At 38.3% G+C, this 21909-nt stretch overlaps 61 non-coding genes across 61 annotated transcripts; all 61 read left to right on the top strand.

Annotated features, from left to right (window-relative positions):
* Positions 1-138: 138 nt before the first annotated feature.
* On the top strand, positions 139-220 carry trnas-cga (transfer RNA serine (anticodon CGA)). Its single transcript has one exon. It is a non-coding gene; the product is annotated as a tRNA-Ser (tRNA).
* A 284-nt stretch (positions 221-504) lies between these two features.
* Positions 505-576, top strand: trnaa-ugc (transfer RNA alanine (anticodon UGC)). Its single transcript has one exon. It is a non-coding gene; the product is annotated as a tRNA-Ala (tRNA).
* A 440-nt stretch (positions 577-1016) lies between these two features.
* Positions 1017-1088, top strand: trnaa-ugc (transfer RNA alanine (anticodon UGC)). The gene has a single exon. It is a non-coding gene; the product is annotated as a tRNA-Ala (tRNA).
* A 231-nt stretch (positions 1089-1319) lies between these two features.
* trnas-cga (transfer RNA serine (anticodon CGA)) lies at positions 1320-1401 on the top strand. The gene has a single exon. It is a non-coding gene; the product is annotated as a tRNA-Ser (tRNA).
* A 285-nt stretch (positions 1402-1686) lies between these two features.
* On the top strand, positions 1687-1758 carry trnaa-ugc (transfer RNA alanine (anticodon UGC)). The gene has a single exon. It is a non-coding gene; the product is annotated as a tRNA-Ala (tRNA).
* A 231-nt stretch (positions 1759-1989) lies between these two features.
* Positions 1990-2071, top strand: trnas-cga (transfer RNA serine (anticodon CGA)). Its single transcript has one exon. It is a non-coding gene; the product is annotated as a tRNA-Ser (tRNA).
* A 285-nt stretch (positions 2072-2356) lies between these two features.
* trnaa-ugc (transfer RNA alanine (anticodon UGC)) lies at positions 2357-2428 on the top strand. The gene has a single exon. It is a non-coding gene; the product is annotated as a tRNA-Ala (tRNA).
* Positions 2429-2659: 231 nt separating this feature from the next.
* trnas-cga (transfer RNA serine (anticodon CGA)) lies at positions 2660-2741 on the top strand. Its single transcript has one exon. It is a non-coding gene; the product is annotated as a tRNA-Ser (tRNA).
* Positions 2742-3026: 285 nt separating this feature from the next.
* Positions 3027-3098, top strand: trnaa-ugc (transfer RNA alanine (anticodon UGC)). Its single transcript has one exon. It is a non-coding gene; the product is annotated as a tRNA-Ala (tRNA).
* Positions 3099-3329: 231 nt separating this feature from the next.
* trnas-cga (transfer RNA serine (anticodon CGA)) lies at positions 3330-3411 on the top strand. The gene has a single exon. It is a non-coding gene; the product is annotated as a tRNA-Ser (tRNA).
* Positions 3412-3695: 284 nt separating this feature from the next.
* On the top strand, positions 3696-3768 carry trnaa-ugc (transfer RNA alanine (anticodon UGC)). The gene has a single exon. It is a non-coding gene; the product is annotated as a tRNA-Ala (tRNA).
* A 231-nt stretch (positions 3769-3999) lies between these two features.
* Positions 4000-4081, top strand: trnas-cga (transfer RNA serine (anticodon CGA)). Its single transcript has one exon. It is a non-coding gene; the product is annotated as a tRNA-Ser (tRNA).
* Positions 4082-4365: 284 nt separating this feature from the next.
* On the top strand, positions 4366-4437 carry trnaa-ugc (transfer RNA alanine (anticodon UGC)). The gene has a single exon. It is a non-coding gene; the product is annotated as a tRNA-Ala (tRNA).
* Positions 4438-4877: 440 nt separating this feature from the next.
* On the top strand, positions 4878-4949 carry trnaa-ugc (transfer RNA alanine (anticodon UGC)). The gene has a single exon. It is a non-coding gene; the product is annotated as a tRNA-Ala (tRNA).
* Positions 4950-5180: 231 nt separating this feature from the next.
* On the top strand, positions 5181-5262 carry trnas-cga (transfer RNA serine (anticodon CGA)). The gene has a single exon. It is a non-coding gene; the product is annotated as a tRNA-Ser (tRNA).
* Positions 5263-5546: 284 nt separating this feature from the next.
* Positions 5547-5619, top strand: trnaa-ugc (transfer RNA alanine (anticodon UGC)). The gene has a single exon. It is a non-coding gene; the product is annotated as a tRNA-Ala (tRNA).
* A 231-nt stretch (positions 5620-5850) lies between these two features.
* trnas-cga (transfer RNA serine (anticodon CGA)) lies at positions 5851-5932 on the top strand. Its single transcript has one exon. It is a non-coding gene; the product is annotated as a tRNA-Ser (tRNA).
* Positions 5933-6216: 284 nt separating this feature from the next.
* Positions 6217-6288, top strand: trnaa-ugc (transfer RNA alanine (anticodon UGC)). Its single transcript has one exon. It is a non-coding gene; the product is annotated as a tRNA-Ala (tRNA).
* Positions 6289-6728: 440 nt separating this feature from the next.
* On the top strand, positions 6729-6800 carry trnaa-ugc (transfer RNA alanine (anticodon UGC)). The gene has a single exon. It is a non-coding gene; the product is annotated as a tRNA-Ala (tRNA).
* Positions 6801-7031: 231 nt separating this feature from the next.
* On the top strand, positions 7032-7113 carry trnas-cga (transfer RNA serine (anticodon CGA)). Its single transcript has one exon. It is a non-coding gene; the product is annotated as a tRNA-Ser (tRNA).
* Positions 7114-7397: 284 nt separating this feature from the next.
* trnaa-ugc (transfer RNA alanine (anticodon UGC)) lies at positions 7398-7469 on the top strand. Its single transcript has one exon. It is a non-coding gene; the product is annotated as a tRNA-Ala (tRNA).
* Positions 7470-7909: 440 nt separating this feature from the next.
* trnaa-ugc (transfer RNA alanine (anticodon UGC)) lies at positions 7910-7981 on the top strand. Its single transcript has one exon. It is a non-coding gene; the product is annotated as a tRNA-Ala (tRNA).
* Positions 7982-8212: 231 nt separating this feature from the next.
* Positions 8213-8294, top strand: trnas-cga (transfer RNA serine (anticodon CGA)). Its single transcript has one exon. It is a non-coding gene; the product is annotated as a tRNA-Ser (tRNA).
* Positions 8295-8578: 284 nt separating this feature from the next.
* On the top strand, positions 8579-8650 carry trnaa-ugc (transfer RNA alanine (anticodon UGC)). The gene has a single exon. It is a non-coding gene; the product is annotated as a tRNA-Ala (tRNA).
* A 440-nt stretch (positions 8651-9090) lies between these two features.
* On the top strand, positions 9091-9162 carry trnaa-ugc (transfer RNA alanine (anticodon UGC)). The gene has a single exon. It is a non-coding gene; the product is annotated as a tRNA-Ala (tRNA).
* A 231-nt stretch (positions 9163-9393) lies between these two features.
* On the top strand, positions 9394-9475 carry trnas-cga (transfer RNA serine (anticodon CGA)). The gene has a single exon. It is a non-coding gene; the product is annotated as a tRNA-Ser (tRNA).
* A 285-nt stretch (positions 9476-9760) lies between these two features.
* Positions 9761-9832, top strand: trnaa-ugc (transfer RNA alanine (anticodon UGC)). The gene has a single exon. It is a non-coding gene; the product is annotated as a tRNA-Ala (tRNA).
* A 231-nt stretch (positions 9833-10063) lies between these two features.
* trnas-cga (transfer RNA serine (anticodon CGA)) lies at positions 10064-10145 on the top strand. Its single transcript has one exon. It is a non-coding gene; the product is annotated as a tRNA-Ser (tRNA).
* A 285-nt stretch (positions 10146-10430) lies between these two features.
* trnaa-ugc (transfer RNA alanine (anticodon UGC)) lies at positions 10431-10502 on the top strand. The gene has a single exon. It is a non-coding gene; the product is annotated as a tRNA-Ala (tRNA).
* A 231-nt stretch (positions 10503-10733) lies between these two features.
* On the top strand, positions 10734-10815 carry trnas-cga (transfer RNA serine (anticodon CGA)). The gene has a single exon. It is a non-coding gene; the product is annotated as a tRNA-Ser (tRNA).
* A 285-nt stretch (positions 10816-11100) lies between these two features.
* trnaa-ugc (transfer RNA alanine (anticodon UGC)) lies at positions 11101-11172 on the top strand. The gene has a single exon. It is a non-coding gene; the product is annotated as a tRNA-Ala (tRNA).
* A 231-nt stretch (positions 11173-11403) lies between these two features.
* On the top strand, positions 11404-11485 carry trnas-cga (transfer RNA serine (anticodon CGA)). Its single transcript has one exon. It is a non-coding gene; the product is annotated as a tRNA-Ser (tRNA).
* A 284-nt stretch (positions 11486-11769) lies between these two features.
* trnaa-ugc (transfer RNA alanine (anticodon UGC)) lies at positions 11770-11842 on the top strand. Its single transcript has one exon. It is a non-coding gene; the product is annotated as a tRNA-Ala (tRNA).
* Positions 11843-12073: 231 nt separating this feature from the next.
* On the top strand, positions 12074-12155 carry trnas-cga (transfer RNA serine (anticodon CGA)). The gene has a single exon. It is a non-coding gene; the product is annotated as a tRNA-Ser (tRNA).
* A 284-nt stretch (positions 12156-12439) lies between these two features.
* trnaa-ugc (transfer RNA alanine (anticodon UGC)) lies at positions 12440-12511 on the top strand. The gene has a single exon. It is a non-coding gene; the product is annotated as a tRNA-Ala (tRNA).
* A 440-nt stretch (positions 12512-12951) lies between these two features.
* trnaa-ugc (transfer RNA alanine (anticodon UGC)) lies at positions 12952-13023 on the top strand. The gene has a single exon. It is a non-coding gene; the product is annotated as a tRNA-Ala (tRNA).
* Positions 13024-13254: 231 nt separating this feature from the next.
* trnas-cga (transfer RNA serine (anticodon CGA)) lies at positions 13255-13336 on the top strand. Its single transcript has one exon. It is a non-coding gene; the product is annotated as a tRNA-Ser (tRNA).
* Positions 13337-13620: 284 nt separating this feature from the next.
* trnaa-ugc (transfer RNA alanine (anticodon UGC)) lies at positions 13621-13693 on the top strand. Its single transcript has one exon. It is a non-coding gene; the product is annotated as a tRNA-Ala (tRNA).
* Positions 13694-13924: 231 nt separating this feature from the next.
* On the top strand, positions 13925-14006 carry trnas-cga (transfer RNA serine (anticodon CGA)). The gene has a single exon. It is a non-coding gene; the product is annotated as a tRNA-Ser (tRNA).
* A 284-nt stretch (positions 14007-14290) lies between these two features.
* Positions 14291-14362, top strand: trnaa-ugc (transfer RNA alanine (anticodon UGC)). The gene has a single exon. It is a non-coding gene; the product is annotated as a tRNA-Ala (tRNA).
* A 440-nt stretch (positions 14363-14802) lies between these two features.
* On the top strand, positions 14803-14874 carry trnaa-ugc (transfer RNA alanine (anticodon UGC)). The gene has a single exon. It is a non-coding gene; the product is annotated as a tRNA-Ala (tRNA).
* Positions 14875-15105: 231 nt separating this feature from the next.
* Positions 15106-15187, top strand: trnas-cga (transfer RNA serine (anticodon CGA)). Its single transcript has one exon. It is a non-coding gene; the product is annotated as a tRNA-Ser (tRNA).
* Positions 15188-15472: 285 nt separating this feature from the next.
* Positions 15473-15544, top strand: trnaa-ugc (transfer RNA alanine (anticodon UGC)). Its single transcript has one exon. It is a non-coding gene; the product is annotated as a tRNA-Ala (tRNA).
* A 440-nt stretch (positions 15545-15984) lies between these two features.
* Positions 15985-16056, top strand: trnaa-ugc (transfer RNA alanine (anticodon UGC)). Its single transcript has one exon. It is a non-coding gene; the product is annotated as a tRNA-Ala (tRNA).
* Positions 16057-16287: 231 nt separating this feature from the next.
* trnas-cga (transfer RNA serine (anticodon CGA)) lies at positions 16288-16369 on the top strand. Its single transcript has one exon. It is a non-coding gene; the product is annotated as a tRNA-Ser (tRNA).
* Positions 16370-16654: 285 nt separating this feature from the next.
* Positions 16655-16726, top strand: trnaa-ugc (transfer RNA alanine (anticodon UGC)). The gene has a single exon. It is a non-coding gene; the product is annotated as a tRNA-Ala (tRNA).
* A 231-nt stretch (positions 16727-16957) lies between these two features.
* trnas-cga (transfer RNA serine (anticodon CGA)) lies at positions 16958-17039 on the top strand. Its single transcript has one exon. It is a non-coding gene; the product is annotated as a tRNA-Ser (tRNA).
* A 285-nt stretch (positions 17040-17324) lies between these two features.
* On the top strand, positions 17325-17396 carry trnaa-ugc (transfer RNA alanine (anticodon UGC)). The gene has a single exon. It is a non-coding gene; the product is annotated as a tRNA-Ala (tRNA).
* A 440-nt stretch (positions 17397-17836) lies between these two features.
* Positions 17837-17908, top strand: trnaa-ugc (transfer RNA alanine (anticodon UGC)). The gene has a single exon. It is a non-coding gene; the product is annotated as a tRNA-Ala (tRNA).
* Positions 17909-18139: 231 nt separating this feature from the next.
* trnas-cga (transfer RNA serine (anticodon CGA)) lies at positions 18140-18221 on the top strand. The gene has a single exon. It is a non-coding gene; the product is annotated as a tRNA-Ser (tRNA).
* Positions 18222-18506: 285 nt separating this feature from the next.
* Positions 18507-18578, top strand: trnaa-ugc (transfer RNA alanine (anticodon UGC)). The gene has a single exon. It is a non-coding gene; the product is annotated as a tRNA-Ala (tRNA).
* Positions 18579-18809: 231 nt separating this feature from the next.
* Positions 18810-18891, top strand: trnas-cga (transfer RNA serine (anticodon CGA)). Its single transcript has one exon. It is a non-coding gene; the product is annotated as a tRNA-Ser (tRNA).
* A 288-nt stretch (positions 18892-19179) lies between these two features.
* trnai-aau (transfer RNA isoleucine (anticodon AAU)) lies at positions 19180-19253 on the top strand. The gene has a single exon. It is a non-coding gene; the product is annotated as a tRNA-Ile (tRNA).
* A 358-nt stretch (positions 19254-19611) lies between these two features.
* On the top strand, positions 19612-19684 carry trnar-ucg (transfer RNA arginine (anticodon UCG)). Its single transcript has one exon. It is a non-coding gene; the product is annotated as a tRNA-Arg (tRNA).
* Positions 19685-19914: 230 nt separating this feature from the next.
* trnai-aau (transfer RNA isoleucine (anticodon AAU)) lies at positions 19915-19988 on the top strand. Its single transcript has one exon. It is a non-coding gene; the product is annotated as a tRNA-Ile (tRNA).
* A 255-nt stretch (positions 19989-20243) lies between these two features.
* On the top strand, positions 20244-20316 carry trnar-ucg (transfer RNA arginine (anticodon UCG)). The gene has a single exon. It is a non-coding gene; the product is annotated as a tRNA-Arg (tRNA).
* Positions 20317-20546: 230 nt separating this feature from the next.
* trnai-aau (transfer RNA isoleucine (anticodon AAU)) lies at positions 20547-20620 on the top strand. Its single transcript has one exon. It is a non-coding gene; the product is annotated as a tRNA-Ile (tRNA).
* Positions 20621-20875: 255 nt separating this feature from the next.
* On the top strand, positions 20876-20948 carry trnar-ucg (transfer RNA arginine (anticodon UCG)). Its single transcript has one exon. It is a non-coding gene; the product is annotated as a tRNA-Arg (tRNA).
* A 230-nt stretch (positions 20949-21178) lies between these two features.
* Positions 21179-21252, top strand: trnai-aau (transfer RNA isoleucine (anticodon AAU)). The gene has a single exon. It is a non-coding gene; the product is annotated as a tRNA-Ile (tRNA).
* A 255-nt stretch (positions 21253-21507) lies between these two features.
* On the top strand, positions 21508-21580 carry trnar-ucg (transfer RNA arginine (anticodon UCG)). Its single transcript has one exon. It is a non-coding gene; the product is annotated as a tRNA-Arg (tRNA).
* A 230-nt stretch (positions 21581-21810) lies between these two features.
* Positions 21811-21884, top strand: trnai-aau (transfer RNA isoleucine (anticodon AAU)). Its single transcript has one exon. It is a non-coding gene; the product is annotated as a tRNA-Ile (tRNA).
* The last annotated feature ends 25 nt before the right edge of the window (positions 21885-21909 follow it).

Raw genomic sequence — 21909 nt, 5'->3', positions numbered from 1 at the left:
TGTGTCGTTTAGGAAGTAGACTTTAGATGTTTACCCAATCAAGTGTGTTCCACAAATGTGCTCTTTCTAATTCTCTATTCTACCGCTTAGTCAATTATTATTTTTTCCAAATAGTCAATTTTCTGCTAAATGTACCGGGTTGTTGTGGCCGAGAGGTTAAGGCGATGGACTCGAAATCCATTGGGGTCCCCCCGCGCAGGTTCGAATCCTGCCAGCAACAATTTTGTCTCTACCACTACCTCGTCCCACCATTGAGTGATATGGTATTCTACCTAGGTCAACGTGTTCTGTTCTACTTGCAAACTCAAGACAACAAGAATCTGTTTAATGTGGTATAACGAGACTCACAAGATCGATTTCAGACTGTCATAGTAGGTTTTTGCTTTGGGAAGATCTCTATTTATTCTTCTCTCCTCATAGTTCTTCTATTGTAAGTAAATAAATATATAAATAAATATACATACATATATATCACAAAAAAAAGTAAATTCTGTAGTTTTTACAGGGGATGTAGCTCAGTGGTAGAGCGCATGCTTTGCATGTATGAGGTGCTGGGTTCAATCCCCAGCATCTCCATTAGATTTTATGCTCACCTTTCAGAGTTGATTATGGCGATTCATGGGAAAATTCCCTTTTCGAGGCGAGAACAAAACAAGGAAATGAAGGCACCAAGTTTAGTCTATGACGTATAGTTTACATTTTTACCTAATCATGTGTGTTCCAGAAATGTGCCCTTTCTAACTCTCTATTCTAGCGCTTAGTCAATTCTTGATTTTGCTGAATAGTCATTTTTCTTCTACAAGTGCATCTTCGAATCCTGCCAGCAACGACTTTCTATTTAAAGTGGTACAATAAGACTCACAAGATCGATTTCAGACTCTCATAGTAAGTTTTGCCTTTGGGGAGGTCTCTATTTGTTCATTTCTCCTCATAGTTCTTTCCATACAAAGTAAAGTCATATATATAAACAAATATACATATATCACCAAAAAAAAGTAAATTCCGTAGTTTTTACAGGGGATGTAGCTCAGTGGTAGAGCGCATGCTTTGCATGTATGAAGTCCTGGGTTCAATCCCCAGCATCTCCATTAGATATTATGCTCACATTTCAGTTGATTAAAACAATTCATGGGAAAGTTAAAATTTCGAGACGAAGAATCAACAAGGGAAAGGAGAAACTATGTGTCGTTTAGGAAGTAGACTTTAGATGTTTACCCAATCAAGTGTGTTCCACAAATGTGCTCTTTCTAATTCTCTATTCTACCGCTTAGTCAATTATTATTTTTTCCAAATAGTCAATTTTCTGCTAAATGTACCGGGTTGTTGTGGCCGAGAGGTTAAGGCGATGGACTCGAAATCCATTGGGGTCCCCCCGCGCAGGTTCGAATCCTGCCAGCAACGATTTTGTCTCTACCACTACCTCGTCCCACCATTGAGTGATATGGTATTCTACCTAGGTCAACGTGTTCTGTTCTACTTGCAAACTCAAGACAACAAGAATCTGTTTAATGTGGTGTAACGAGACTCACAAGATCGATTTCAGACTGTCGTAGTAAGTTTTTGCTTTGGGAAGGTCTCTATTTATTCTTTTCTCCTCATAATTCTTCTATAGTAAGTAAATAAATATATAAATAAATATACATACATATATATCACCAAAAAAAAGTAAATTCTGTAGTTTTTACAGGGGATGTAGCTCAGTGGTAGAGCGCGTGCTTTGCATGTATGAGGTCCTGGGTTCAATCCCCAGCATCTCCATTAGATATTATGCTCACATTTCAGTTGATTAAAACAATTCATGGGAAAGTTAAAATTTCGAGACGAAGAATCAACAAGGGAAAGGAGAAACCATGTGTCGTTTAGGAAGTAGACTTTAGATGTTTACCCAATCAAGTGTGTTCCACAAATGTGCTCTTTCTAATTCTCTATTCTACCGCTTAGTCAATTATTATTTTTTCCAAATAGTCAATTTTCTGCTAAATGTACCGGGTTGTTGTGGCCGAGAGGTTAAGGCGATGGACTCGAAATCCATTGGGGTCCCCCCGCGCAGGTTCGAATCCTGCCAGCAACGATTTTGTCTCTACCACTACCTCGTCCCACCATTGAGTGATATGGTATTCTACCTAGGTCAACGTGTTCTGTTCTACTTGCAAACTCAAGACAACAAGAATCTGTTTAATGTGGTGTAACGAGACTCACAAGATCGATTTCAGACTGTCGTAGTAAGTTTTTGCTTTGGGAAGGTCTCTATTTATTCTTTTCTCCTCATAATTCTTCTATAGTAAGTAAATAAATATATAAATAAATATACATACATATATATCACCAAAAAAAAGTAAATTCTGTAGTTTTTACAGGGGATGTAGCTCAGTGGTAGAGCGCGTGCTTTGCATGTATGAGGTCCTGGGTTCAATCCCCAGCATCTCCATTAGATATTATGCTCACATTTCAGTTGATTAAAACAATTCATGGGAAAGTTAAAATTTCGAGACGAAGAATCAACAAGGGAAAGGAGAAACCATGTGTCGTTTAGGAAGTAGACTTTAGATGTTTACCCAATCAAGTGTGTTCCACAAATGTGCTCTTTCTAATTCTCTATTCTACCGCTTAGTCAATTATTATTTTTTCCAAATAGTCAATTTTCTGCTAAATGTACCAGGTTGTTGTGGCCGAGAGGTTAAGGCGATGGACTCGAAATCCATTGGGGTCCCCCCGCGCAGGTTCGAATCCTGCCAGCAACGATTTTGTCTCTACCACTACCTCGTCCCACCATTGAGTGATATGGTATTCTACCTAGGTCAACGTGTTCTGTTCTACTTGCAAACTCAAGACAACAAGAATCTGTTTAATGTGGTATAACGAGACTCACAAGATCGATTTCAGACTGTCGTAGTAAGTTTTTGCTTTGGGAAGGTCTCTATTTATTCTTTTCTCCTCATAATTCTTCTATAGTAAGTAAATGAATATATAAATAAATATACATACATATATATCACCAAAAAAAAGTAAATTCTGTAGTTTTTACAGGGGATGTAGCTCAGTGGTAGAGCGCATGCTTTGCATGTATGAGGTCCTGGGTTCAATCCCCAGCATCTCCATTAGATATTATGCTCACATTTCAGTTGATTAAAACAATTCATGGGAAAGTTAAAATTTCGAGACGAAGAATCAACAAGGGAAAGGAGAAACCATGTGTCGTTTAGGAAGTAGACTTTAGATGTTTACCCAATCAAGTGTGTTCCACAAATGTGCTCTTTCTAATTCTCTATTCTACCGCTTAGTCAATTATTATTTTTTCCAAATAGTCAATTTTCTGCTAAATGTACCGGGTTGTTGTGGCCGAGAGGTTAAGGCGATGGACTCGAAATCCATTGGGGTCCCCCCGCGCAGGTTCGAATCCTGCCAGCAACGATTTTGTCTCTACCACTACCTCGTCCCACCATTGAGTGATATGGTATTCTACCTAGGTCAACGTGTTCTGTTCTACTTGCAAACTCAAGACAACAAGAATCTGTTTAATGTGGTATAACGAGACTCACAAGATCGATTTCAGACTGTCGTAGTAAGTTTTTGCTTTGGGAAGGTCTCTATTTATTCTTTTCTCCTCATAATTCTTCTATAGTAAGTAAATAAATATATAAATAAATATACATACATATATATCACAAAAAAAAGTAAATTCTGTAGTTTTTACAGGGGATGTAGCTCATGTGGTAGAGCGCATGCTTTGCATGTATGAGGTCCTGGGTTCAATCCCCAGCATCTCCATTAGATATTATGCTCACATTTCAGTTGATTAAAACAATTCATGGGAAAGTTAAAATTTTGAGACGAAGAATCAACAAGGGAAAGGAGAAACCATGTGTCGTTTAGGAAGTAGACTTTAGATGTTTACCCAATCAAGTGTGTTCCACAAATGTGCTCTTTCTAATTCTCTATTCTACCGCTTAGTCAATTATTATTTTTTCCAAATAGTCAATTTTCTGCTAAATGTACCGGGTTGTTGTGGCCGAGATGTTAAGGCGATGGACTCGAAATCCATTGGGGTCCCCCCGCGCAGGTTCGAATCCTGCCAGCAACGATTTTGTCTCTACCACTACCTCGTCCCACCATTGAGTGATATGGTATTCTACCTAGGTCAACGTGTTCTGTTCTACTTGCAAACTCAAGACAACAAGAATCTGTTTAATGTGGTATAACGAGACTCACAAGATCGATTTCAGACTGTCGTAGTAAGTTTTTGCTTTGGGAAGGTCTCTATTTATTCTTTTCTCCTCATAATTCTTCTATAGTAAGTAAATAAATATATAAATAAATATACATACATATATATCACAAAAAAAAGTAAATTCTGTAGTTTTTACAGGGGATGTAGCTCAGTGGTAGAGCGCATGCTTTGCATGTATGAGGTCCTGGGTTCAATCCCCAGCATCTCCATTAGATTTTATGCTCACCTTTCAGAGTTGATTATGGCGATTCATGGGAAAATTCCCTTTTCGAGGCGAGAACAAAACAAGGAAATGAAGGCACCAAGTTTAGTCTATGACGTATAGTTTACATTTTTACCTAATCATGTGTGTTCCAGAAATGTGCCCTTTCTAACTCTCTATTCTAGCGCTTAGTCAATTCTTGATTTTGCTGAATAGTCATTTTTCTTCTACAAGTGCATCTTCGAATCCTGCCAGCAACGACTTTCTATTTAAAGTGGTACAATAAGACTCACAAGATCGATTTCAGACTCTCATAGTAAGTTTTGCCTTTGGGGAGGTCTCTATTTGTTCATTTCTCCTCATAGTTCTTTCCATACAAAGTAAAGTCATATATATAAACAAATATACATATATCACCAAAAAAAAGTAAATTCTGTAGTTTTTACAGGGGATGTAGCTCAGTGGTAGAGCGCATGCTTTGCATGTATGAGGTCCTGGGTTCAATCCCCAGCATCTCCATTAGATATTATGCTCACATTTCAGTTGATTAAAACAATTCATGGGAAAGTTAAAATTTCGAGACGAAGAATCAACAAGGGAAAGGAGAAACCATGTGTCGTTTAGGAAGTAGACTTTAGATGTTTACCCAATCAAGTGTGTTCCACAAATGTGCTCTTTCTAATTCTCTATTCTACCGCTTAGTCAATTATTATTTTTTCCAAATAGTCAATTTTCTGCTAAATGTACCGGGTTGTTGTGGCCGAGAGGTTAAGGCGATGGACTCGAAATCCATTGGGGTCCCCCCGCGCAGGTTCGAATCCTGCCAGCTACGATTTTGTCTCTACCACTACCTCGTCCCACCATTGAGTGATATGGTATTCTACCTAGGTCAACGTGTTCTGTTCTACTTGCAAACTCAAGACAACAAGAATCTGTTTAATGTGGTATAACGAGACTCACAAGATCGATTTCAGACTGTCGTAGTAAGTTTTTGCTTTGGGAAGGTCTCTATTTATTCTTTTCTCCTCATAATTCTTCTATAGTAAGTAAATAAATATATAAATAAATATACATACATATATATCACAAAAAAAAGTAAATTCTGTAGTTTTTACAGGGGATGTAGCTCATGTGGTAGAGCGCATGCTTTGCATGTATGAGGTCCTGGGTTCAATCCCCAGCATCTCCATTAGATATTATGCTCACATTTCAGTTGATTAAAACAATTCATGGGAAAGTTAAAATTTTGAGACGAAGAATCAACAAGGGAAAGGAGAAACCATGTGTCGTTTAGGAAGTAGACTTTAGATGTTTACCCAATCAAGTGTGTTCCACAAATGTGCTCTTTCTAATTCTCTATTCTACCGCTTAGTCAATTATTATTTTTTCCAAATAGTCAATTTTCTGCTAAATGTACCGGGTTGTTGTGGCCGAGATGTTAAGGCGATGGACACGAAATCCATTGGGGTCCCCCCGCGCAGGTTCGAATCCTGCCAGCAACGATTTTGTCTCTACCACTACCTCGTCCCACCATTGAGTGATATGGTATTCTACCTAGGTCAACGTGTTCTGTTCTACTTGCAAACTCAAGACAACAAGAATCTGTTTAATGTGGTATAACGAGACTCACAAGATCGATTTCAGACTGTCGTAGTAAGTTTTTGCTTTGGGAAGGTCTCTATTTATTCTTTTCTCCTCATAATTCTTCTATAGTAAGTAAATAAATATATAAATAAATATACATACATATATATCACAAAAAAAAGTAAATTCTGTAGTTTTTACAGGGGATGTAGCTCAGTGGTAGAGCGCATGCTTTGCATGTATGAGGTCCTGGGTTCAATCCCCAGCATCTCCATTAGATTTTATGCTCACCTTTCAGAGTTGATTATGGCGATTCATGGGAAAATTCCCTTTTCGAGGCGAGAACAAAACAAGGAAATGAAGGCACCAAGTTTAGTCTATGACGTATAGTTTACATTTTTACCTAATCATGTGTGTTCCAGAAATGTGCCCTTTCTAACTCTCTATTCTAGCGCTTAGTCAATTCTTGATTTTGCTGAATAGTCATTTTTCTTCTACAAGTGCATCTTCGAATCCTGCCAGCAACGACTTTCTATTTAAAGTGGTACAATAAGACTCACAAGATCGATTTCAGACTCTCATAGTAAGTTTTGCCTTTGGGGAGGTCTCTATTTGTTCATTTCTCCTCATAGTTCTTTCCATACAAAGTAAAGTCATATATATAAACAAATATACATATATCACCAAAAAAAAGTAAATTCCGTAGTTTTTACAGGGGATGTAGCTCAGTGGTAGAGCGCATGCTTTGCATGTATGAAGTCCTGGGTTCAATCCCCAGCATCTCCATTAGATATTATGCTCACATTTCAGTTGATTAAAACAATTCATGGGAAAGTTAAAATTTCGAGACGAAGAATCAACAAGGGAAAGGAGAAACTATGTGTCGTTTAGGAAGTAGACTTTAGATGTTTACCCAATCAAGTGTGTTCCACAAATGTGCTCTTTCTAATTCTCTATTCTACCGCTTAGTCAATTATTATTTTTTCCAAATAGTCAATTTTCTGCTAAATGTACCGGGTTGTTGTGGCCGAGAGGTTAAGGCGATGGACTCGAAATCCATTGGGGTCCCCCCGCGCAGGTTCGAATCCTGCCAGCAACGATTTTGTCTCTACCACTACCTCGTCCCACCATTGAGTGATATGGTATTCTACCTAGGTCAACGTGTTCTGTTCTACTTGCAAACTCAAGACAACAAGAATCTGTTTAATGTGGTATAACCAGACTCACAAGATCGATTTCAGACTGTCATAGTAGGTTTTTGCTTTGGGAAGATCTCTATTTATTCTTCTCTCCTCATAGTTCTTCTATTGTAAGTAAATAAATATATAAATAAATATACATACATATATATCACAAAAAATAGTAAATTCTGTAGTTTTTACAGGGGATGTAGCTCAGTGGTAGAGCGCATGCTTTGCATGTATGAGGTCCTGGGTTCAATCCCCAGCATCTCCATTAGATTTTATGCTCACCTTTCAAAGTTGATTATGGCGATTCATGGGAAAATTCCCTTTTCGAGGCGAGAACAAAACAAGGAAATGAAGGCACCAAGTTTAGTCTATGACGTATAGTTTACATTTTTACCTAATCATGTGTGTTCCAGAAATGTGCCCTTTCTAACTCTCTATTCTAGCGCTTAGTCAATTCTTGATTTTGCTGAATAGTCATTTTTCTTCTACAAGTGCATCTTCGAATCCTGCCAGCAACGACTTTCCATTTAAAGTGGTACAATAAGACTCACAAGATCGATTTCAGACTCTCATAGTAAGTTTTGCCTTTGGGGAGGTCTCTATTTGTTCATTTCTCCTCATAGTTCTTTCCATACAAAGTAAAGTCATATATATAAACAAATATACATATATCACCAAAAAAAAGTAAATTCTGTAGTTTTTACAGGGGATGTAGCTCAGTGGTAGAGCGCATGCTTTGCATGTATGAGGTCCTGGGTTCAATCCCCAGCATCTCCATTAGATATTATGCTCACATTTCAGTTGATTAAAACAATTCATGGGAAAGTTAAAATTTCGAGACGAAGAATCAACAAGGGAAAGGAGAAACCATGTGTCGTTTAGGAAGTAGACTTTAGATGTTTACCCAATCAAGTGTGTTCCACAAATGTGCTCTTTCTAATTCTCTATTCTACCGCTTAGTCAATTATTATTTTTTCCAAATAGTCAATTTTCTGCTAAATGTACCGGGTTGTTGTGGCCGAGAGGTTAAGGCGATGGACTCGAAATCCATTGGGGTCCCCCCGCGCAGGTTCGAATCCTGCCAGCAACAATTTTGTCTCTACCACTACCTCGTCCCACCATTGAGTGATATGGTATTCTACCTAGGTCAACGTGTTCTGTTCTACTTGCAAACTCAAGACAACAAGAATCTGTTTAATGTGGTATAACGAGACTCACAAGATCGATTTCAGACTGTCATAGTAGGTTTTTGCTTTGGGAAGATCTCTATTTATTCTTCTCTCCTCATAGTTCTTCTATTGTAAGTAAATAAATATATAAATAAATATACATACATATATATCACAAAAAAAAGTAAATTCTGTAGTTTTTACAGGGGATGTAGCTCAGTGGTAGAGCGCATGCTTTGCATGTATGAGGTGCTGGGTTCAATCCCCAGCATCTCCATTAGATTTTATGCTCACCTTTCAGAGTTGATTATGGCGATTCATGGGAAAATTCCCTTTTCGAGGCGAGAACAAAACAAGGAAATGAAGGCACCAAGTTTAGTCTATGACGTATAGTTTACATTTTTACCTAATCATGTGTGTTCCAGAAATGTGCCCTTTCTAACTCTCTATTCTAGCGCTTAGTCAATTCTTGATTTTGCTGAATAGTCATTTTTCTTCTACAAGTGCATCTTCGAATCCTGCCAGCAACGACTTTCTATTTAAAGTGGTACAATAAGACTCACAAGATCGATTTCAGACTCTCATAGTAAGTTTTGCCTTTGGGGAGGTCTCTATTTGTTCATTTCTCCTCATAGTTCTTTCCATACAAAGTAAAGTCATATATATAAACAAATATACATATATCACCAAAAAAAAGTAAATTCCGTAGTTTTTACAGGGGATGTAGCTCAGTGGTAGAGCGCATGCTTTGCATGTATGAAGTCCTGGGTTCAATCCCCAGCATCTCCATTAGATATTATGCTCACATTTCAGTTGATTAAAACAATTCATGGGAAAGTTAAAATTTCGAGACGAAGAATCAACAAGGGAAAGGAGAAACTATGTGTCGTTTAGGAAGTAGACTTTAGATGTTTACCCAATCAAGTGTGTTCCACAAATGTGCTCTTTCTAATTCTCTATTCTACCGCTTAGTCAATTATTATTTTTTCCAAATAGTCAATTTTCTGCTAAATGTACCGGGTTGTTGTGGCCGAGAGGTTAAGGCGATGGACTCGAAATCCATTGGGGTCCCCCCGCGCAGGTTCGAATCCTGCCAGCAACGATTTTGTCTCTACCACTACCTCGTCCCACCATTGAGTGATATGGTATTCTACCTAGGTCAACGTGTTCTGTTCTACTTGCAAACTCAAGACAACAAGAATCTGTTTAATGTGGTGTAACGAGACTCACAAGATCGATTTCAGACTGTCGTAGTAAGTTTTTGCTTTGGGAAGGTCTCTATTTATTCTTTTCTCCTCATAATTCTTCTATAGTAAGTAAATAAATATATAAATAAATATACATACATATATATCACCAAAAAAAAGTAAATTCTGTAGTTTTTACAGGGGATGTAGCTCAGTGGTAGAGCGCGTGCTTTGCATGTATGAGGTCCTGGGTTCAATCCCCAGCATCTCCATTAGATATTATGCTCACATTTCAGTTGATTAAAACAATTCATGGGAAAGTTAAAATTTCGAGACGAAGAATCAACAAGGGAAAGGAGAAACCATGTGTCGTTTAGGAAGTAGACTTTAGATGTTTACCCAATCAAGTGTGTTCCACAAATGTGCTCTTTCTAATTCTCTATTCTACCGCTTAGTCAATTATTATTTTTTCCAAATAGTCAATTTTCTGCTAAATGTACCGGGTTGTTGTGGCCGAGAGGTTAAGGCGATGGACTCGAAATCCATTGGGGTCCCCCCGCGCAGGTTCGAATCCTGCCAGCAACGATTTTGTCTCTACCACTACCTCGTCCCACCATTGAGTGATATGGTATTCTACCTAGGTCAACGTGTTCTGTTCTACTTGCAAACTCAAGACAACAAGAATCTGTTTAATGTGGTGTAACGAGACTCACAAGATCGATTTCAGACTGTCGTAGTAAGTTTTTGCTTTGGGAAGGTCTCTATTTATTCTTTTCTCCTCATAATTCTTCTATAGTAAGTAAATAAATATATAAATAAATATACATACATATATATCACCAAAAAAAAGTAAATTCTGTAGTTTTTACAGGGGATGTAGCTCAGTGGTAGAGCGCGTGCTTTGCATGTATGAGGTCCTGGGTTCAATCCCCAGCATCTCCATTAGATATTATGCTCACATTTCAGTTGATTAAAACAATTCATGGGAAAGTTAAAATTTCGAGACGAAGAATCAACAAGGGAAAGGAGAAACCATGTGTCGTTTAGGAAGTAGACTTTAGATGTTTACCCAATCAAGTGTGTTCCACAAATGTGCTCTTTCTAATTCTCTATTCTACCGCTTAGTCAATTATTATTTTTTCCAAATAGTCAATTTTCTGCTAAATGTACCAGGTTGTTGTGGCCGAGAGGTTAAGGCGATGGACTCGAAATCCATTGGGGTCCCCCCGCGCAGGTTCGAATCCTGCCAGCAACGATTTTGTCTCTACCACTACCTCGTCCCACCATTGAGTGATATGGTATTCTACCTAGGTCAACGTGTTCTGTTCTACTTGCAAACTCAAGACAACAAGAATCTGTTTAATGTGGTATAACGAGACTCACAAGATCGATTTCAGACTGTCGTAGTAAGTTTTTGCTTTGGGAAGGTCTCTATTTATTCTTTTCTCCTCATAATTCTTCTATAGTAAGTAAATGAATATATAAATAAATATACATACATATATATCACCAAAAAAAAGTAAATTCTGTAGTTTTTACAGGGGATGTAGCTCAGTGGTAGAGCGCATGCTTTGCATGTATGAGGTCCTGGGTTCAATCCCCAGCATCTCCATTAGATATTATGCTCACATTTCAGTTGATTAAAACAATTCATGGGAAAGTTAAAATTTCGAGACGAAGAATCAACAAGGGAAAGGAGAAACCATGTGTCGTTTAGGAAGTAGACTTTAGATGTTTACCCAATCAAGTGTGTTCCACAAATGTGCTCTTTCTAATTCTCTATTCTACCGCTTAGTCAATTATTATTTTTTCCAAATAGTCAATTTTCTGCTAAATGTACCGGGTTGTTGTGGCCGAGAGGTTAAGGCGATGGACTCGAAATCCATTGGGGTCCCCCCGCGCAGGTTCGAATCCTGCCAGCAACGATTTTGTCTCTACCACTACCTCGTCCCACCATTGAGTGATATGGTATTCTACCTAGGTCAACGTGTTCTGTTCTACTTGCAAACTCAAGACAACAAGAATCTGTTTAATGTGGTATAACGAGACTCACAAGATCGATTTCAGACTGTCGTAGTAAGTTTTTGCTTTGGGAAGGTCTCTATTTATTCTTTTCTCCTCATAATTCTTCTATAGTAAGTAAATAAATATATAAATAAATATACATACATATATATCACAAAAAAAAGTAAATTCTGTAGTTTTTACAGGGGATGTAGCTCATGTGGTAGAGCGCATGCTTTGCATGTATGAGGTCCTGGGTTCAATCCCCAGCATCTCCATTAGATATTATGCTCACATTTCAGTTGATTAAAACAATTCATGGGAAAGTTAAAATTTTGAGACGAAGAATCAACAAGGGAAAGGAGAAACCATGTGTCGTTTAGGAAGTAGACTTTAGATGTTTACCCAATCAAGTGTGTTCCACAAATGTGCTCTTTCTAATTCTCTATTCTACCGCTTAGTCAATTATTATTTTTTCCAAATAGTCAATTTTCTGCTAAATGTACCGGGTTGTTGTGGCCGAGATGTTAAGGCGATGGACTCGAAATCCATTGGGGTCCCCCCGCGCAGGTTCGAATCCTGCCAGCAACGATTTTGTCTCTACCACTACCTCGTCCCACCATTGAGTGATATGGTATTCTACCTAGGTCAACGTGTTCTGTTCTACTTGCAAACTCAAGACAACAAGAATCTGTTTAATGTGGTATAACGAGACTCACAAGATCGATTTCAGACTGTCGTAGTAAGTTTTTGCTTTGGGAAGGTCTCTATTTATTCTTTTCTCCTCATAATTCTTCTATAGTAAGTAAATAAATATATAAATAAATATACATACATATATATCACAAAAAAAAGTAAATTCTGTAGTTTTTACAGGGGATGTAGCTCAGTGGTAGAGCGCATGCTTTGCATGTATGAGGTCCTGGGTTCAATCCCCAGCATCTCCATTAGATTTTATGCTCACCTTTCAGAGTTGATTATGGCGATTCATGGGAAAATTCCCTTTTCGAGGCGAGAACAAAACAAGGAAATGAAGGCACCAAGTTTAGTCTATGACGTATAGTTTACATTTTTACCTAATCATGTGTGTTCCAGAAATGTGCCCTTTCTAACTCTCTATTCTAGCGCTTAGTCAATTCTTGATTTTGCTGAATAGTCATTTTTCTTCTACAAGTGCATCTTCGAATCCTGCCAGCAACGACTTTCTATTTAAAGTGGTACAATAAGACTCACAAGATCGATTTCAGACTCTCATAGTAAGTTTTGCCTTTGGGGAGGTCTCTATTTGTTCATTTCTCCTCATAGTTCTTTCCATACAAAGTAAAGTCATATATATAAACAAATATACATATATCACCAAAAAAAAGTAAATTCTGTAGTTTTTACAGGGGATGTAGCTCAGTGGTAGAGCGCATGCTTTGCATGTATGAGGTCCTGGGTTCAATCCCCAGCATCTCCATTAGATATTATGCTCACATTTCAGTTGATTAAAACAATTCATGGGAAAGTTAAAATTTCGAGACGAAGAATCAACAAGGGAAAGGAGAAACCATGTGTCGTTTAGGAAGTAGACTTTAGATGTTTACCCAATCAAGTGTGTTCCACAAATGTGCTCTTTCTAATTCTCTATTCTACCGCTTAGTCAATTATTATTTTTTCCAAATAGTCAATTTTCTGCTAAATGTACCGGGTTGTTGTGGCCGAGAGGTTAAGGCGATGGACTCGAAATCCATTGGGGTCCCCCCGCGCAGGTTCGAATCCTGCCAGCTACGATTTTGTCTCTACCACTACCTCGTCCCACCATTGAGTGATATGGTATTCTACCTAGGTCAACGTGTTCTGTTCTACTTGCAAACTCAAGACAACAAGAATCTGTTTAATGTGGTATAACGAGACTCACAAGATCGATTTCAGACTGTCGTAGTAAGTTTTTGCTTTGGGAAGGTCTCTATTTATTCTTTTCTCCTCATAATTCTTCTATAGTAAGTAAATAAATATATAAATAAATATACATACATATATATCACAAAAAAAAGTAAATTCTGTAGTTTTTACAGGGGATGTAGCTCATGTGGTAGAGCGCATGCTTTGCATGTATGAGGTCCTGGGTTCAATCCCCAGCATCTCCATTAGATATTATGCTCACATTTCAGTTGATTAAAACAATTCATGGGAAAGTTAAAATTTTGAGACGAAGAATCAACAAGGGAAAGGAGAAACCATGTGTCGTTTAGGAAGTAGACTTTAGATGTTTACCCAATCAAGTGTGTTCCACAAATGTGCTCTTTCTAATTCTCTATTCTACCGCTTAGTCAATTATTATTTTTTCCAAATAGTCAATTTTCTGCTAAATGTACCGGGTTGTTGTGGCCGAGATGTTAAGGCGATGGACACGAAATCCATTGGGGTCCCCCCGCGCAGGTTCGAATCCTGCCAGCAACGATTTTGTCTCTACCACTACCTCGTCCCACCATTGAGTGATATGGTATTCTACCTAGGTCAACGTGTTCTGTTCTACTTGCAAACTCAAGACAACAAGAATCTGTTTAATGTGGTATAACGAGACTCACAAGATCGATTTCAGACTGTCGTAGTAAGTTTTTGCTTTGGGAAGGTCTCTATTTATTCTTTTCTCCTCATAATTCTTCTATAGTAAGTAAATAAATATATAAATAAATATACATACATATATATCACAAAAAAAAGTAAATTCTGTAGTTTTTACAGGGGATGTAGCTCAGTGGTAGAGCGCATGCTTTGCATGTATGAGGTCCTGGGTTCAATCCCCAGCATCTCCATTAGATTTTATGCTCACCTTTCAGAGTTGATTATGGCGATTCATGGGAAAATTCCCTTTTCGAGGCGAGAACAAAACAAGGAAATGAAGGCACCAAGTTTAGTCTATGACGTATAGTTTACATTTTTACCTAATCATGTGTGTTCCAGAAATGTGCCCTTTCTAACTCTCTATTCTAGCGCTTAGTCAATTCTTGATTTTGCTGAATAGTCATTTTTCTTCTACAAGTGCATCTTCGAATCCTGCCAGCAACGACTTTCTATTTAAAGTGGTACAATAAGACTCACAAGATCGATTTCAGACTCTCATAGTAAGTTTTGCCTTTGGGGAGGTCTCTATTTGTTCATTTCTCCTCATAGTTCTTTCCATACAAAGTAAAGTCATATATATAAACAAATATACATATATCACCAAAAAAAAGTAAATTCTGTAGTTTTTACAGGGGATGTAGCTCAGTGGTAGAGCGCATGCTTTGCATGTATGAGGTCCTGGGTTCAATCCCCAGCATCTCCATTAGATATTATGCTCACATTTCAGTTGATTAAAACAATTCATGGGAAAGTTAAAATTTCGAGACGAAGAATCAACAAGGGAAAGGAGAAACCATGTGTCGTTTAGGAAGTAGACTTTAGATGTTTACCCAATCAAGTGTGTTCCACAAATGTGCTCTTTCTAATTCTCTATTCTACCGCTTAGTCAATTATTATTTTTTCCAAATAGTCAATTTTCTGCTAAATGTACCGGGTTGTTGTGGCCGAGAGGTTAAGGCGATGGACTCGAAATCCATTGGGGTCCCCCCGCGCAGGTTCGAATCCTGCCAGCTACGATTTTGTCTCTACCACTACCTCGTCCCACCATTGAGTGATATGGTATTCTACCTAGGTCAACGTGTTCTGTTCTACTTGCAAACTCAAGACAACAAGAATCTGTTTAATGTGGTATAACGAGACTCACAAGATCGATTTCAGGCTGTCGTAGTAAGTTTTTGCTTTGGGAAGGTCTCTATTTATTCTTTTCTCCTCATAATTCTTCTATAGTAAGTAAATGAATATATAAATAAATATACATACATATATATCACCAAAGAAAAGTAAATTCTGTAGTTTTTACAGGGGATGTAGCTCAGTGGTAGAGCGCATGCTTTGCATGTATGAGGTCCTGGGTTCAATCCACAGCATCTCCATTAGATTTTATGCTCACCTTTCAAAGTTGATTATGGCGATTCATGGGAAAATTCCCTTTTCGAGGCGAGAACAAAACAAGGAAATGAAGGCACCAAGTTTAGTCTATGACGTATAGTTTACATTTTTACCTAATCATGTGTGTTCCAGAAATGTCCCCATTCTAACTCTCTATTCTAGCGCTTAGTCAATTCTTGATTTTGCTGAATAGTCATTTTTCTTCTACAAGTGCATCTTCAAATCCTGCCAGCAACGACTTTCTATTTAAAGTGGTACAATAAGACTCACAAGATCGATTTCAGACTCTCATAGTAAGTTTTGCCTTTGGGGAGGTCTCTATTTGTTCATTTCTCCTCATAGTTCTTTCCATACAAAGTAAAGTCATATATATAAACAAATATACATATATCACCAAAAAAAAGTAAATTCTGTAGTTTTTACAGGGGATGTAGCTCAGTGGTAGAGCGCATGCTTTGCATGTATGAGGTCCTGGGTTCAATCCCCAGCATCTCCATTAGATATTATGCTCACATTTCAGTTGATTAAAACAATTCATGGGAAAGTTAAAATTTCGAGACGAAGAATCAACAAGGGAAAGGAGAAACCATGTGTCGTTTAGGAAGTAGACTTTAGATGTTTACCCAATCAAGTGTGTTCCACAAATGTGCTCTTTCTAATTCTCTATTCTACCGCTTAGTCAATTATTATTTTTTCCAAATAGTCAATTTTCTGCTAAATGTACCGGGTTGTTGTGGCCGAGAGGTTAAGGCGATGGACTCGAAATCCATTGGGGTCCCCCCGCGCAGGTTCGAATCCTGCCAGCAACGATTTTGTCTCTACCACTACCTCGTCCCACCATTGAGTGATATGGTATTCTACCTAGGTCAACGTGTTCTGTTCTACTTGCAAACTCAAGACAACAAGAATCTGTTTAATGTGGTGTAACGAGACTCACAAGATCGATTTCAGACTGTCGTAGTAAGTTTTTGCTTTGGGAAGGTCTCTATTTATTCTTTTCTCCTCATAATTCTTCTATAGTAAGTAAATAAATATATAAATAAATATACATACATATATATCACCAAAAAAAAGTAAATTCTGTAGTTTTTACAGGGGATGTAGCTCAGTGGTAGAGCGCGTGCTTTGCATGTATGAGGTCCTGGGTTCAATCCCCAGCATCTCCATTAGATATTATAATCACATTTCAGTTGATTAAAACAATTCATGGGAAAGTTAAAATTTCGAGACGAAGAATCAACAAGGGAAAGGAGAAACCATGTGTCGTTTAGGAAGTAGACTTTAGATGTTTACCCAATCAAGTGTGTTCCACAAATGTGCTCTTTCTAATTCTCTATTCTACCGCTTAGTCAATTATTATTTTTTCCAAATAGTCAATTTTCTGCTAAATGTACCGGGTTGTTGTGGCCGAGAGGTTAAGGCGATGGACTCGAAATCCATTGGGGTCCCCCCGCGCAGGTTCGAATCCTGCCAGCAACGATTTTGTCTCTACCACTACCTCGTCCCACCATTGAGTGATATGGTATTCTACCTAGGTCAACGTGTTCTGTTCTACTTGCAAACTCAAGACAACAAGAATCTGTTTAATGTGGTATAACGAGACTCACAAGATCGATTTCAGACTGTCGTAGTAAGTTTTTGCTTTGGGAAGGTCTCTATTTATTCTTTTCTCCTCATAATTCTTCTATAGTAAGTAAATAAATATATAAATAAATATACATACATATATATCACCAAAGAAAAGTAAATTCTGTAGTTTTTACAGGGGATGTAGCTCAGTGGTAGAGCGCATGCTTTGCATGTATGAGGTCCTGGGTTCAATCCACAGCATCTCCATTAGATTTTATGCTCACCTTTCAAAGTTGATTATGGCGATTCATGGGAAAATTCCCTTTTCGAGGCGAGAACAAAACAAGGAAATGAAGGCACCAAGTTTAGTCTATGACGTATAGTTTACATTTTTACCTAATCATGTGTGTTCCAGAAATGTCCCCATTCTAACTCTCTATTCTAGCGCTTAGTCAATTCTTGATTTTGCTGAATAAACATTTTTCTTCTACAAGTGCATCTTCAAATCCTGCCAGCAACGACTTTCTATTTAAAGTGGTACAATAAGACTCACAAGATCGATTTCAGACTCTCATAGTAAGTTTTGCCTTTGGGGAGGTCTCTATTTGTTCATTTCTCCTCATAGTTCTTTCCATACAAAGTAAAGTCATATATATAAACAAATATACATATATCACCAAAAAAAAGTAAATTCTGTAGTTTTTACAGGGGATGTAGCTCAGTGGTAGAGCGCATGCTTTGCATGTATGAGGTCCTGGGTTCAATCCCCAGCATCTCCATTAGATATTATGCTCACATTTCAGTTGATTAAAACAATTCATGGGAAAGTTAAAATTTCGAGACGAAGAATCAACAAGGGAAAGGAGAAACCATGTGTCGTTTAGGAAGTAGACTTTAGATGTTTACCCAATCAAGTGTGTTCCACAAATGTGCTCTTTCTAATTCTCTATTCTACCGCTTAGTCAATTATTATTTTTTCCAAATAGTCAATTTTCTGCTAAATGTACCGGGTTGTTGTGGCCGAGAGGTTAAGGCGATGGACTCGAAATCCATTGGGGTCCCCCCGCGCAGGTTCGAATCCTGCCAGCAACGATTTTGTCTCTACCACTACCTCGTCCCACCATTGAGTGATATGGTATTCTACCTAGGTCAAGGTGTTCTGTTCTACTTGCAAACTCAAGACAACAAGAATCTGTTTAATGTGGTGTAACGAGACTCACAAGATCGATTTCAGACTGTCGTAGTAAGTTTTTGCTTTGGGAAGGTCTCTATTTATTCTTTTCTCCTCATAATTCTTCTATAGTAAGTAAATAAATATATAAATAAATATACATACATATATATCACCAAAAAAAAGTAAATTCTGTAGTTTTTACAGGGGATGTAGCTCAGTGGTAGAGCGCGTGCTTTGCATGTATGAGGTCCTGGGTTCAATCCCCAGCATCTCCATTAGATATTATAATCACATTTCAGTTGATTAAAACAATTCATGGGAAAGTTAAAATTTCGAGACGAAGAATCAACAAGGGAAAGGAGAAACCATGTGTCGTTTAGGAAGTAGACTTTAGATGTTTACCCAATCAAGTGTGTTCCACAAATGTGCTCTTTCTAATTCTCTATTCTACCGCTTAGTCAATTATTATTTTTTCCAAATAGTCAATTTTCTGCTAAATGTACCGGGTTGTTGTGGCCGAGAGGTTAAGGCGATGGACTCGAAATCCATTGGGGTCCCCCCGCGCAGGTTCGAATCCTGCCAGCAACGATTTTGTCTCTACCACTACCTCGTCCCACCATTGAGTGATATGGTATTCTACCTAGGTCAACGTGTTCTGTTCTACTTGCAAACTCAAGACAACAAGAATCTGTTTAATGTGGTATAACGAGACTCACAAGATCGATTTCAGACTGTCGTAGTAAGTTTTTGCTTTGGGAAGGTCTCTATTTATTCTTTTCTCCTCATAATTCTTCTATAGTAAGTAAATAAATATATAAATAAATATACATACATATATATCACAAAAAAAATTAATGGATGAGACCTTTAAGCATGGGCCGGTTAGCTCAGATGGTCAGAGCGTGGTGCTAATAACGCCAAGGTCATGGGTTCAATCCCCATACTGGCCAACAATATGGAAAGGGTTGAAAACGACTTCCAACTAGTTAATGTTATTTGCGCTTAACAAAAGCTTTTATTGCAAGGAAAAGTCCAAAAGAAAGTCAGCTGCTAGTTCAGGCTCCCCAAGTTTAATAATCTACCTTCATCCAAAGGTTTTTTGTGTGAAAAACCCATCCGTCCTCTCTACTAAAGCCCAGCAAGTAGTTTATCACACCTAAAGACGATCAAAAACTGGAAACATTTTGCTAGGTAACATGCTTGAAAAAAATACAAATGATAATGTATGTTTTCAAAGATTCCGTTGTGCCCCAATCGTTTTTCAATTTTACAATAGCACTTGTAAAATGTGAAAGTCTTGCTTTCTGCGACTACGTGGCCTAATGGACAAGGCGTCTGACTTCGGATCAGAAGATTGAGGGTTCGAGTCCCTTCGTGGTTGACAATTGCAAGTTCTTCGTAAGAAGCTTGGTGAAACTATGTATTGTATCTGCTGGAAGCGTCAATGCTCCCAACAAATGACATTTCCTTTTGCTTCTTCAATGGGAACTTTACAACTGAAGATGATAGGCACTGACACTCAGTTGACAGTTTTATGCTGCTTGCATTTTAGAATGTCTTTTCTGGAAAACTGTCTGGATTTAGTGGAGTTGGATGAGACCTTTAGGCATGGGCCGGTTAGCTCAGATGGTCAGAGCGTGGTGCTAATAACGCCAAGGTCATGGGTTCAATCCCCATACTGGCCAACAATATGGAAAGGGTAGAAAACAACCTCCAACTATTTAGTGTTATTTGCGCTTAACAAAAGCTTTTATTGCAAGGAAAAGTCCAGCAAGTAGTTTATCACACCTAAAGACGATCAAAAACTGGTAACATTTTGCTAGGTAACATGCTTGAAAAAAATACAAATGATAAGGTATGTTTTCAAAGATTCCACTGTGCCCCAATCGTTTTTCAATTTTACAATAGCACTTGTAAAATGTGAAAGTTTTGCATTCTGTGACCACGTGGCCTAATGGACAAGGCGTCTGACTTCGGATCAGAAGATTGAGGGTTCGAGTCCCTTCGTGGTTGACAATTGCAAGTTCTTCGTGAGAAGCTTGGTGAAGCTATGTATTGTATCTGCTGGAAGCGTCAATGCTCCCAACAAATGACATTTCCTTTTGCTTCTTCAATGGGAACTTTGCAACTGAAGATGATAGGCACTGACACTCAGTTGACAGTTTTATGCTGCCTGCATTTTAGAACGTCTTTTCTGGAAAACTGTCTGGATTTAGTGGAGTTGGATGAGACCTTTAGGCATGGGCCGGTTAGCTCAGATGGTCAGAGCGTGGTGCTAATAACGCCAAGGTCATGGGTTCAATCCCCATACTGGCCAACAATATGGAAAGGGTAGAAAACAACCTCCAACTATTTAGTGTTATTTGCGCTTAGCAAAAGCTTTTTTTGCAAGGAAAAGTCCAGCAAGTAGTTTATCACACCTAAAGACGATCAAAAACTGGTAACATTTTGCTAGGTAACATGCTTGAAAAAAATACAAATGATAAGGTATGTTTTCAAAGATTCCACTGTGCCCCAATCGTTTTTCAATTTTACAATAGCACTTGTAAAATGTGAAAGTCTTGCTTTCTGCGACCACGTGGCCTAATGGACAAGGCGTCTGACTTCGGATCAGAAGATTGAGGGTTCGAGTCCCTTCGTGGTTGACAATTGCAAGTTCTTCGTAAGAAGCTTGGTGAAACTATGTATTGTATCTGCTGGAAGCGTCAATGCTCCCAACAAATGACATTTCCTTTTGCTTCTTCAATGGGAACTTTACAACTGAAGATGATAGGCACTGACACTCAGTTGACAGTTTTATGCTGCTTGCATTTTAGAATGTCTTTTCTGGAAAACTGTCTGGATTTAGTGGAGTTGGATGAGACCTTTAGGCATGGGCCGGTTAGCTCAGATGGTCAGAGCGTGGTGCTAATAACGCCAAGGTCATGGGTTCAATCCCCATACTGGCCAACAATATGGAAAGGGTAGAAAACAACCTCCAACTATTTAGTGTTATTTGCGCTTAACAAAAGCTTTTATTGCAAGGAAAAGTCCAGCAAGTAGTTTATCACACCTAAAGATGATCAAAAACTGGTAACATTTTGCTAGGTAACATGCTTGAAAAAAATACAAATGATAAGGTATGTTTTCAAAGATTCCACTGTGCCCCAATCGTTTTTCAATTTTACAATAGCACTTGTAAAATGTGAAAGTCTTGCATTCTGTGACCACGTGGCCTAATGGACAAGGCGTCTGACTTCGGATCAGAAGATTGAGGGTTCGAGTCCCTTCGTGGTTGACAATTGCAAGTTCTTCGTGAGAAGCTTGGTGAAGCTATGTATTGTATCTGCTGGAAGCGTCAATGCTCCCAACAAATGACATTTCCTTTTGCTTCTTCAATGGGAACTTTGCAACTGAAGATGATAGGCACTGACACTCAGTTGACAGTTTTATGCTGCCTGCATTTTAGAACGTCTTTTCTGGAAAACTGTCTGGATTTAGTGGAGTTGGATGAGACCTTTAGGCATGGGCCGGTTAGCTCAGATGGTCAGAGCGTGGTGCTAATAACGCCAAGGTCATGGGTTCAATCCCCATACTGGCCAACAATATGGAAAGGGTAGAAAACAA

Source organism: Pungitius pungitius, chromosome 21 (assembly GCF_949316345.1).
Source record: "Pungitius pungitius chromosome 21, fPunPun2.1, whole genome shotgun sequence".
Taxonomy (NCBI): domain Eukaryota; kingdom Metazoa; phylum Chordata; class Actinopteri; order Perciformes; family Gasterosteidae; genus Pungitius; species Pungitius pungitius.
Note: the sequence above shows the minus strand (reverse complement) of the source record. Positions and strands in the feature narration are given on the sequence as shown.